This window comes from Macrobrachium rosenbergii, chromosome 21, assembly GCF_040412425.1.
Source record: "Macrobrachium rosenbergii isolate ZJJX-2024 chromosome 21, ASM4041242v1, whole genome shotgun sequence".
Taxonomy (NCBI): domain Eukaryota; kingdom Metazoa; phylum Arthropoda; class Malacostraca; order Decapoda; family Palaemonidae; genus Macrobrachium; species Macrobrachium rosenbergii.
In genome coordinates this window covers 17,553,144-17,563,143 of record NC_089761.1, presented here as the reverse complement: position 1 = coordinate 17,563,143, position 10,000 = coordinate 17,553,144, and the positions used below count along the sequence as shown (strand labels likewise).

The following is a 10,000-nucleotide window of genomic DNA, read 5'->3' as shown; positions in this document are numbered from 1 at the left end:
TACCAAACACAATACAGTACGAAGTCAAGTTATTGTACAAAATGTAAAGTGGCTGGAAATTCCACACACACACACACACACAAATGCTTATAAGTCAGGAGCATCAAATAAATTTCTTCAAATCAAGCGGCCAGTGTACTGATCAAACTAAGTCAGATGGAGAGGTATATTGAACTAACGCCAAATCAAGTAGCCAGGTTACCGAACAAATGCCTTAAAGCCAATTGGTCAGGTACATTGAATTACGTCATTAAATCAAGTGGCCTGGTGTACCAAATAAACTCCGTCAATTATCCAGACATACTGAAATGATGTCATCAAATCAATTGGCAAGGTGTACTGAGCAAATATCAGTCTAGTGACGGTGTTCTGAACAAATGTCAAGATCAGTGACCAGGTAAAGCAAGCAAATGCCTTATTACATTATGAGCATATGACGTAAGTCGAGGGTCAAAGGCAGAGCCAGAAAGACCTGGCACTGGGTGTTACCATTCTGGCATAAAACTGAGGCGCCTACAAAACTCCGGGTGCTTTGTAGTGTCACCATATTTAAGAACAGACTTGATCTATATGCTACCACAGCAAAACAGATCTATGGTAATTCCATAGTTATAATTTTCAGGTAGTTAAAAATACCATTTTATTTCAAAATTTCCTAAATTACCTTTCATTTCAATATAAATTACGTTAATATCTTTTAAACAATTTACAGTAAAATTACGTTATTTTTTACCCTCAAAACAGTTCTAAAAAAAGAATTCCTGTTACATTAAAAATAAACTGACAATTATCTACTATTGAACTTTAGAAATTAGGCCTAAAAATCTTATCGAAACAAATTCAAATTATTAAATATAAACTTACACAAAACTCACGTTGCATTAAACTTGAGCCGAGTTACTGACAAAATATGAATAACCTTGAAGTTACAGTAAAAGGTTTAAAAACTGACCAAAAACCAAATTACTAGCAAAAACTAAACCTACTTTGAAGTTGAAAACAAGCAATTACCTTAACCTTAAAAAGAAGCATTTTAGCTCAAATACATTAATTCCTAAGAATGGCTGAAAGAAAAAAGCTAATTAGTTGGTTGGTCGTTTAACACTCCCCACTAACCTGCCCGTAGGTCTTCAAGACCTACGGAACAGGTTATGGGCGTGGCCTCCACCCCTACGGGGGGCACCGCCCCTGCAGGGGAGGAAAAAAAAACTTAAAAGTTGAAAGAAAACACTGGAACCTCACCTTTCGTTATTATGCCAAACTGTTGATTGAACCAAACTTGGAGTGCAAACACCTTTCTTGCCAGAGCAGTTCAAATTAAAAGTTTGAGTATAACAGTTTGAACGTTTCTTGAGGCATTTGGATAAAGAACGTAAGCCTGAATTCACGAGCATCTGAAAGATTAAATTTAAATTAATATACTCAGAATAAACTTTCATGCTCAATCTAACTTTATTATTAGAGAAAGGACAAAAAATATAACCAACCACAATGTGTGTAAATTTAATAGCTTTAGAGCGTAACGACAAATTCAACTGAAACCGAGCTGTGTGTTATGGTTTCAAATCACACAAAAACTAACCTTCTTTGAGCAGAATACTGTTGTAAACTTGAAATTAAATTCCAAACAACAGCCAAATACTACGAGTTTCTGCGAAGGAAGTTGTTCCATTCACTAGAACCTGAAAAAAAATTTCTTTTAATTGGTAGTATAGAAGTAAACAACCCTTGGCCCATCAGGCGTAATAATATACTTTGTTATAAAAACTGAACAAACCTTACTTAAAATCAACAATACCTAATGACAGGCCAGATTTAGACAATAGTTTGATACAGTAGGAGTATCCCAACCAACTGTCAAGAAAGAATATTTCATAAGTGAAATAAAGTAAGCTGAACGTATAACTTACAATATTCACTAAACAGTTTGAAAAATACTAAGTTACGTTACTCAAGTTTAAGGACAAAAATCAAGTTTGACAAAAATCAAGTTTAAGGACAAAAATCAAGTTTAAGGACAAATATAAAGATTTAGAACAAATATAAAGTTTTAGGACAAATTCACATTGCTCAAACTTAGCGAAGGTTTCAAGAGATTCCGATGCTTCGCAACGAATCGCAGACAGTTTGAAGACAATCGTACCTCATCGTCAGTTTCCACGCTCCTCCAGAATATTTGCAATTAACACCAAGTGCTTATGTCTGCAACGTAACAAAGCAGTCGTCCACGAATCTTTAAAAAGTCACAAAATCAAACAAAGCAAAATCCCTCAACCGACACGCTTCGTTCCAACCGAGGCGAAAACACGAGAAATGCGATTTGTTCACGATGACTGTCAAAACAATTTGCGTTGACGTCATCTTCAAGGACAATAGAGTCACCGTTCTCAGGCATTTACGATGTGCACCAGAACCAAAGATTCCTTGTCTTTTTTTTTTATTTAAGGATAAACTAAAAAGAATCTCTTATTGCTTTAACACTGGGTGCTGGGTTTTACATTCTGATAATTCCCGATTATTTGCTAGAATTTGGTTTCTTTGTATCACAGCTGAAAATTTACTTTCAGTTGTTTTTTTGTTTTGTTTATTTAAGGATAAACTTAAAGGAATCTCTTATTGCTTTAATACTGGGTGCTGGATTTTACATTCTGTTAATTCCCGATTATTTGCTAGAATTTGGTTTCTTTATATCACAGCTGAAAATTTACTTTTTTTTTTATTTAAGGATAAACTAAAAGGAATCTCTTTTTGCTTTAATACTGGATGCTAGATTTTACATACTGGTAATTCCGGATTACTCGCTGGAATTTGGTTTCTTTGTATCACAGCTGAAAATTTACTTTCAAATTTTCCAAAACAAGAGATACAATTCATTTGGTCTATTAAATGACAGTCACGAAGAAAGAAACATTGTTTGTTTCGTAAATACTCTCTCTTTGTATCCCATTAATATTCATTCTAAACTGAATATTACTGGGATTTTCTAGACTCGTGTTTTGTATCCTAAATATTTTTTTTAGTAATTTGCTTTAGAGTCAATATGAAAATATATAAAATTTTGGAATTAAACTACCTTTAGATATTTTTATGCTATGAAGATACAAGTCCCAAGTACACGAGAGAGAAAGAGAATGTTTGGAAAAATATCAGTAATTTTGTAATGAAGACCTCGATACTTCAAGCCCTTGTTTTTCTGATAAGCTGCGTACCATTGCATGTTTATATGCGAAGGCCGAATACTAGCAAACTGCGTTTTTGTACTACAGATTAAGTAAAACTAATAAACAACGCGTCAAGTTTCACCCACGAATACTTTTGAGGTTTTGTAAATCCATTCGGTTGAAACCAATAGTCGCTTTAAAAAATCACAAAGACTATGTTTCTTAAGAATGGCAGGAAGTTCGAAAATTGCTATATTGCAAACTTCCGGTCTAACAAAAAACCCAAAACCAGACAATAAATGCCAGATTTCAAATCTCCCTCGCTAGAGCGCTGCGCAGTCTTTCGGATTTTAGATTTGATTACGTGTGAAGCCTGAAACTCGGTAAATGTTACTCGTGTTTTCTTGAAGTTTCCTGTTTTAGGCAAATATGTCTTCTCGACGTGCTCTTGATTCGTGAGGCCCTCACCTAGACCTAAGATGTCAAGGCGTACTTGAACCACCTCAGATCAAGAAGTTTACGACGCAAATAATTGACTTCTGGGGAGAAAACGCCACTTTAAAGGGGACAAGGAACAGGAAAGTTTATCGGATTAATTCTACTTCTAGTGCAAGAAAAACAAGATAAGATGAAAATGTGGCGATATAGACGAAATGTCAAAAAATATGCATAAACCAAACAATTTCTTACGGAAGTATCTAGCGAAGTTTAACGTGTCATGTTGATATAATGGTGCGTAAAAGATTTAGATGTCAGTGAAGGACATACTGCGTTAAGCGAAGGGAGCATATTTTTTACGCTTCGTCTGAAACATTCTTGAACGCAGAGAGAGAGAGAGAGAGAGAGAGAGAAAGAGAGAGAGAGAGAGAGAGATATACGTGTGTTTATAATTGGCATCCACTTCCTTTGTTTTTGATGAAATTTTACAATAAAGAGAAGAAAGAACAAGTTTGTGGTGCGTGAACTTGCCTTTTTTTTATACATTTCTCCATCTACTGCGTGATAATCTTTCTCTAACACGTTTGCTTTTTATCTAGAAAGACACAGATCTATTCATAGTATTACATTATTTTGTTTATTTTTGCTTTTATTGAACTAACAGTATTTTCCAAATTTTCATTCTTAATTTTATGTTATTTGTTCTCATTTCTTAAGTACGGTTGTTTTCAAGAAAATTTTATTCATTTTTTTAGAGAGCCTGACGATATGGAATGTTTGAGCCTTAAATCTAGATTTAACAGAAATTATCTGAGAGCTGGTCTTACCTATTATATATATATATATATATATATATATATATATATATATATATATATATATATATATATATATATATATATATATATATATATATATATATATATATATATATATAAAGTATATATATATATATATGTATGTATATATACATACCTTTATATAATATATATTATACACACATAGATATATACACATACATACATGTATATATATATATATATATATATATATATTAATAAATACATATTATATATATATTACATGTATATACATATATATATATATATATATATATATATATATATATATATATATATATATATATATATATATATATATATATATATATATATATAACATGCTTGCGTATATATATTATACGTTCGTGATTGCGCCATTGTTTAAGAAAACTTCTGTTCTGCGACTTGTGACACCTGACAGTTAGCATTCACTTCTTTGCGCGGCGTGAGCACAATGTCTATTGACCTTTTAATCACATGAGTGACTAAACGACTTCTTCCGCCCAGTTTATGTCATTTCCACCATTTATTTCAGAGTAAACTTTCCTATTTTCTGCTTTCAAGTAACCTTTAAGATTTGCTAATAATAATTCGAATGTTGGCTGCCACTCAATTTTACTGGCAGGGATGTGAAAACAAAAAATTACATTCTGGAGGAGATAAATTCTTGTGCAATTCCTCACAGCGAAAATCCCAGTGGACAAGCGCCTCAGGTTCACAAACCCACTGTTGTTAAATTTCTTTTTTTTTGCACTTGGGGGTGGCGGCCAGGTCAAACTACTGCCTCTTGTAACTAAATCTTAAAGGCTACTAGCCTGCTGAAACTGCAGTTTTTTTTTTTAAGAATAGAATATAGGATTTAGGGCAAAGGCCAAGTGCTGGGACCTATGAGGTCATTCAACACTGAAAGGGAAATTGACAGTAAGGAGGTCTGAAAGGTGTAACAGGAGTAAAACCTCGCAGTTGCACTATGAAATAATTGCTGGAGAGGGTGGAAAGTCAGATGGAAGAAACAGAATATGAACCTAGGTTCAGTAAAAGGAATGAAAGAGGTTGCAGCTAGGGGTCGAAGGGACGCTGCAGAGACCCTTAAGTAATGTCTACAGTGCACCACGTGAGATGCATTGACGGCACTACTCCACTACGCCACTACGGGATCTTCTTTTTTTATGCCACTGTTTCCTTACTGCTGCCATCTTCAGAGCGCCCTAGCCAGCTTCAAGCGGGACTTATCAGACCCTTTCATAAGTCCTCTTCGTAAGTGTCTGTCTGTTTTAGTGCCCTTGACCTTCTACCCTGACCATTAAGACTGAACGGCTGAAAAACGCAAAAACTTCTATTTCGGAAACCGGGTGAAATTTTAGAAACAGGGTGACTCTGATTCCAGTTTCTGATCAGAGAAATAACATGAATGGCCTGTTCCAGATAGCTAGTTTAAACATATAAATCAATGTCTACGCCTGTGTCAGACTCAAGATAGCCTCGAACACACTAGAATGCAACCTAGTAAAAATTAGGTTGAAGTTGCTGAGACAGGTGCGAGCTCTTATTCTTATGAAACCAGGGAATTCCAGTCTGAAAGTGAAAGACACAAGAAACTTATTAAAGTCGTTATCCAGCTGGCATCGATTTCCACCCAGTATCTGAAGAATGAAAAAACTTAACATGCACAGAATGTTACAATCAGGCCTTAGGAGTTGTTCATGAACTCCAAAAAAAACCTTCGAGAGCAGTGTGTGTGAAGTAATGTCTGTAAGTAATGCCGTGGTTCCGATAAACCGGAAAAAAGTGAATTGCTGTATGAATTCGAGGTAGAAAATAACAGCATGTTGAAGTCGTTGAACAAACAGATAAAAATAACCGGCGTCTCTATGTACAGTAAAGTTCATTTATAACGCACTGGCTTGTAAAGAATTCAGGCTTATAACGAATGAAAGTGAATTCCCCCGTCCCACTTCAAATAAATGTACGTAACGAATCATCTATTACGAAATTAGGTATATAACAAATTGTTTTATACGTCAAGGTGACAGTTTCATTAGTAAAAAATACCTGTTGTAACGAAGTGACAATTTTATTATTAAACAAACAAACGACTGTTATCCCAGTGAAGCAGAAGAATTAATATGCTGTGTCACTTTCTCATTTAAAGGTTTCAAATAAAGAAAAAAACTTCAAACATAACTTTAATTTTGTTTTAAGCATTAAAATACATATCCAGTTCTTAAACTAACAATTACTTTTATTGAAATACATTAGAAATCTTGATACACTCAGGAGAATCGACACTTTATCGTCTGGATTTCATTCTGTATCAAAACGAGGGAGATAATCCAATCATTGCCACTGTCTCCTTTTATAACGAATGATGTCTGTAACAAATTGCAGACGACAGTAGCCTGGAATTCGCTATAAACGAACTTTACTGTATATATGTAAGCACGTAAAAGAACAACCTATCATTCATGATATAGGCCTAATAATTAGAATGCTATATAAGACTACGAAAAGGTTATCCAGGAGAGAGACGAGACCTGAGGTCGAAAGGCAGCATTGTTTGATGTGGATTTTGAACGCCATTAAAGTTTTATTTTTTTTAATCAATTTTTTTACAATTACAATGATCATTCTTAGATTGTGTAGAAATGCTGCAGAAGTTTATTCAGTTAAGGATTGAATTTTATGGACGTTATTGGCTGTTTTCTCGAAATATTAAGAAAATGAAAATTTGCAGTTTAGACGTTTAGGTATTGGACAAAGAGATTATAGATTTTGGAAAATGTCCTGGTAAGTGAGAAGCCATGTATCTTAACGGCTAAGAGAATGAATTAATACCGGAAAATAATTTTCATTTTGTCCTTATTTCTTCCTTTCAAAATTTCTGATGAAATGTATGCATTATATCAGAAAGAAAAAAAAAATTATTGTCTACCGACACTAATACTGACACACACTACTTCTATACATACATGCATGTTCAGCTGTGGCCTTAGCTGAATATACATATTGTCACACGCTATTTAGTGACATATAAAAATACATGTATGCATGCATGTGCGTGTGCTTTTAAAACGTGTACTGTGTCGTCCTGTTAACATATATGTATATATACATAAACGAAGACACACGTGCCTACAGATCTAAATGTACTCTTAACCATCTGTTTACTTATTCGTTTCAGCAAAGCGAGACATTTAGAATGAGGCCTTTAAAAGTGGTCGCCTTGGCTCTGGTCAGGAATGACCTTCCGACGAAATTCTCAGATCAGTTTTTATTCGGTTTCGGTGCTATAAAAAGGAGTTCTCTGCGCCAGGAGCTTAAAAACACGTTCCCCGGCGCTTGTCCGCATCTTACGGACAAAAAAAAAAAAAAAGTTAATGCATTCGTGCACCAGTGCTTTCAGTTTTACACGAACACGTTCGTTGACGCACGTATGGCAATGGTTTTGAGAGAGAGAGAGAGAGAGAGAGAGAGAGTCTCATACGCGCGAATTATACACGCAATAATACATTCAAGTTCATTCATATAAATGGCTGGTAATAATTTCAATATCATGGTGCGATTAGGAACTATGCCCATTTTAACATACGATTATCTACATGAACTATCCATGTATATATATATATATCTATGAATTATTCCTCATTACCGAGGGGATGTGTACGTACGTAAAAGCATACAGTATATATGACCTCGCATAGAAATAATTTACGTCCAGTAATGACCACTCTTCCAGATTACGTGTCCGACTGTCCTTCTATTTTTTGTTTTACTTAGATTCAAGGTTGCTCTCGTAATAAGAACACCAATACCCATTCGTACTTTAATGCAGACATGAAATATAATTGTGTAACGATGACTTAATTTACAAAAAAGCTAGTCATAATAATAATAATTACCATAATTACAACAACAGCATTTATAGGGGTAATTATAATTACAGAATGATAATGATAGATTTCCCATAAATAAATACAATACTGCTGAGCAATATACTTTTTCAGAAGCAATAAATGATAAAATGAAAGCAATAAAAGATGAAATAAAAACGAGAGGGCATGACACTGCGTTATTTCTTGCAGAAAAAATTATGAACACTTATGATTACCTGTAAAAAAAAATTGTGTATTACAGAACCTTAAAAGAAAAGCATTCTCATTTTCTTTGGCCTGATTCAGAAAATAAAATTCTAGTCTCCAGTTACGCAAATGCACACATACACACATACACACACACAAGGTCTTCTTTCATAAGACCACATGACAGATATGTTCTTGTACGTTAAAGTGGCATGGATAAGTCTGCCTTTAATTGCTCCACCAAAAACCGCGGATTAAACCACATGACTCTGTAAAGGTCATACTAAAAAAAAACAAGGATAAAAAAGAGCCATATAGGTGATGATGTGACAGAGGTCACAACTGCAAAGAAGGGGACCAAGATGAAGGTCAATTACATAAAAAGCCTGGATGGAAAAACAACGACAAAAAGTTTATAGCTAGTCACAAAAGTGGCTTTACAAAACCCACATGAAGGTGAGTGTTGCCGCTTATGAATAATGTCTATAATTATATAATCATTAAACTGAGCTAAATAACAAAGCTCAGCGTTAACAGGCATGTTAAAAGATAATTCAGGTCTTTTTCAAGATTTTTCTGAAAAAAAATATGCCCCAACTACCTCCCCTCCCCTCCCCTCCCCCCTCCGCTCCTCCACTAAAATCCATCCATAAGAAAATCTATCTAGATATGGCTCTCCTTGACGAAATGGACTGATTATAAATTGCTTTAATCTTACAAAGTATATACATTTCTCCAACTACAAAAAATATTGATTGTTTTGTATAACATCATCCACTTACAAATCGATGTATCCTTCAATTATTACCTTTCTCTCTGAGAAGACCGGTAAGGGGTCTGCCATCTCTGTCATCTTTTCTCCTTATTTCAAGTTCTCGTAATTTCCCCTCCACTGAGGCTCCTAATCCCCATTCCTCCAAATCCTTCTGATTTGCTTTGGCCACCTAAAATAAATTAAAACTAATTAACTGAACGTGAGGTGTTAGATATCCTACAGATAACTAAATCCTGTCAATTATCGAGGGCCCTATCCAAGCCATTATAGATGGCGCAGCGATCGGCTAAGTCATCATGATAGCGGCTGCTCCATGTGAAAGAGTCCGGGGCAGCACATGGCTGGCTTGATCCACGATCAAGGAATAAAATCTTTCTCTACCGCTGATTCGTCTGACAACAAGGCCTGTTTCAGATGGTGAATCCAGCACTCAGCCCAGGCTAGATATTATTGTACCCAGGCACCTTCGCGTACATTGCTTTCGACCCTTGGCAAATAAAGCGCCTCCTGCTACCATCAAACACCAATGTTCGGCAGTTGATCGCGCGGAAGTTAGTAGTTATTGTCCTTAGCCTTTTGGTGAAAGACTGCCATTTTGAATGATATTTCGATAACTTTTAAACGTCTTGTACGATAATTTACCGGCTAGGTGTCACCGAAGTTCGAGTACTGAAAAATCCGGGAATAGAATGGCACTATCGATAG

The 10,000-nt window shown here is 35.0% G+C and overlaps 1 long non-coding RNA gene across 2 annotated transcripts in view; it reads right to left on the bottom strand.

Moving 5' to 3' along the window:
- The window catches only part of LOC136849561 (uncharacterized), a 30,297-nt gene extending 27,999 nt beyond the window's left edge, over positions 1-2,298 (bottom strand). For both annotated transcript variants that reach the window (XR_010856312.1, XR_010856310.1), the window contains exons 1-3: positions 2,144-2,298; positions 1,583-1,682; positions 1,243-1,394 (exon numbers count right to left, since the gene is read on the bottom strand). This is a non-coding gene — a long non-coding RNA (uncharacterized lncRNA). The remainder of the gene's footprint in view (positions 1-1,242; positions 1,395-1,582; positions 1,683-2,143) is intronic.
- Between the last annotated feature and the right edge of the window lie 7,702 nt (positions 2,299-10,000).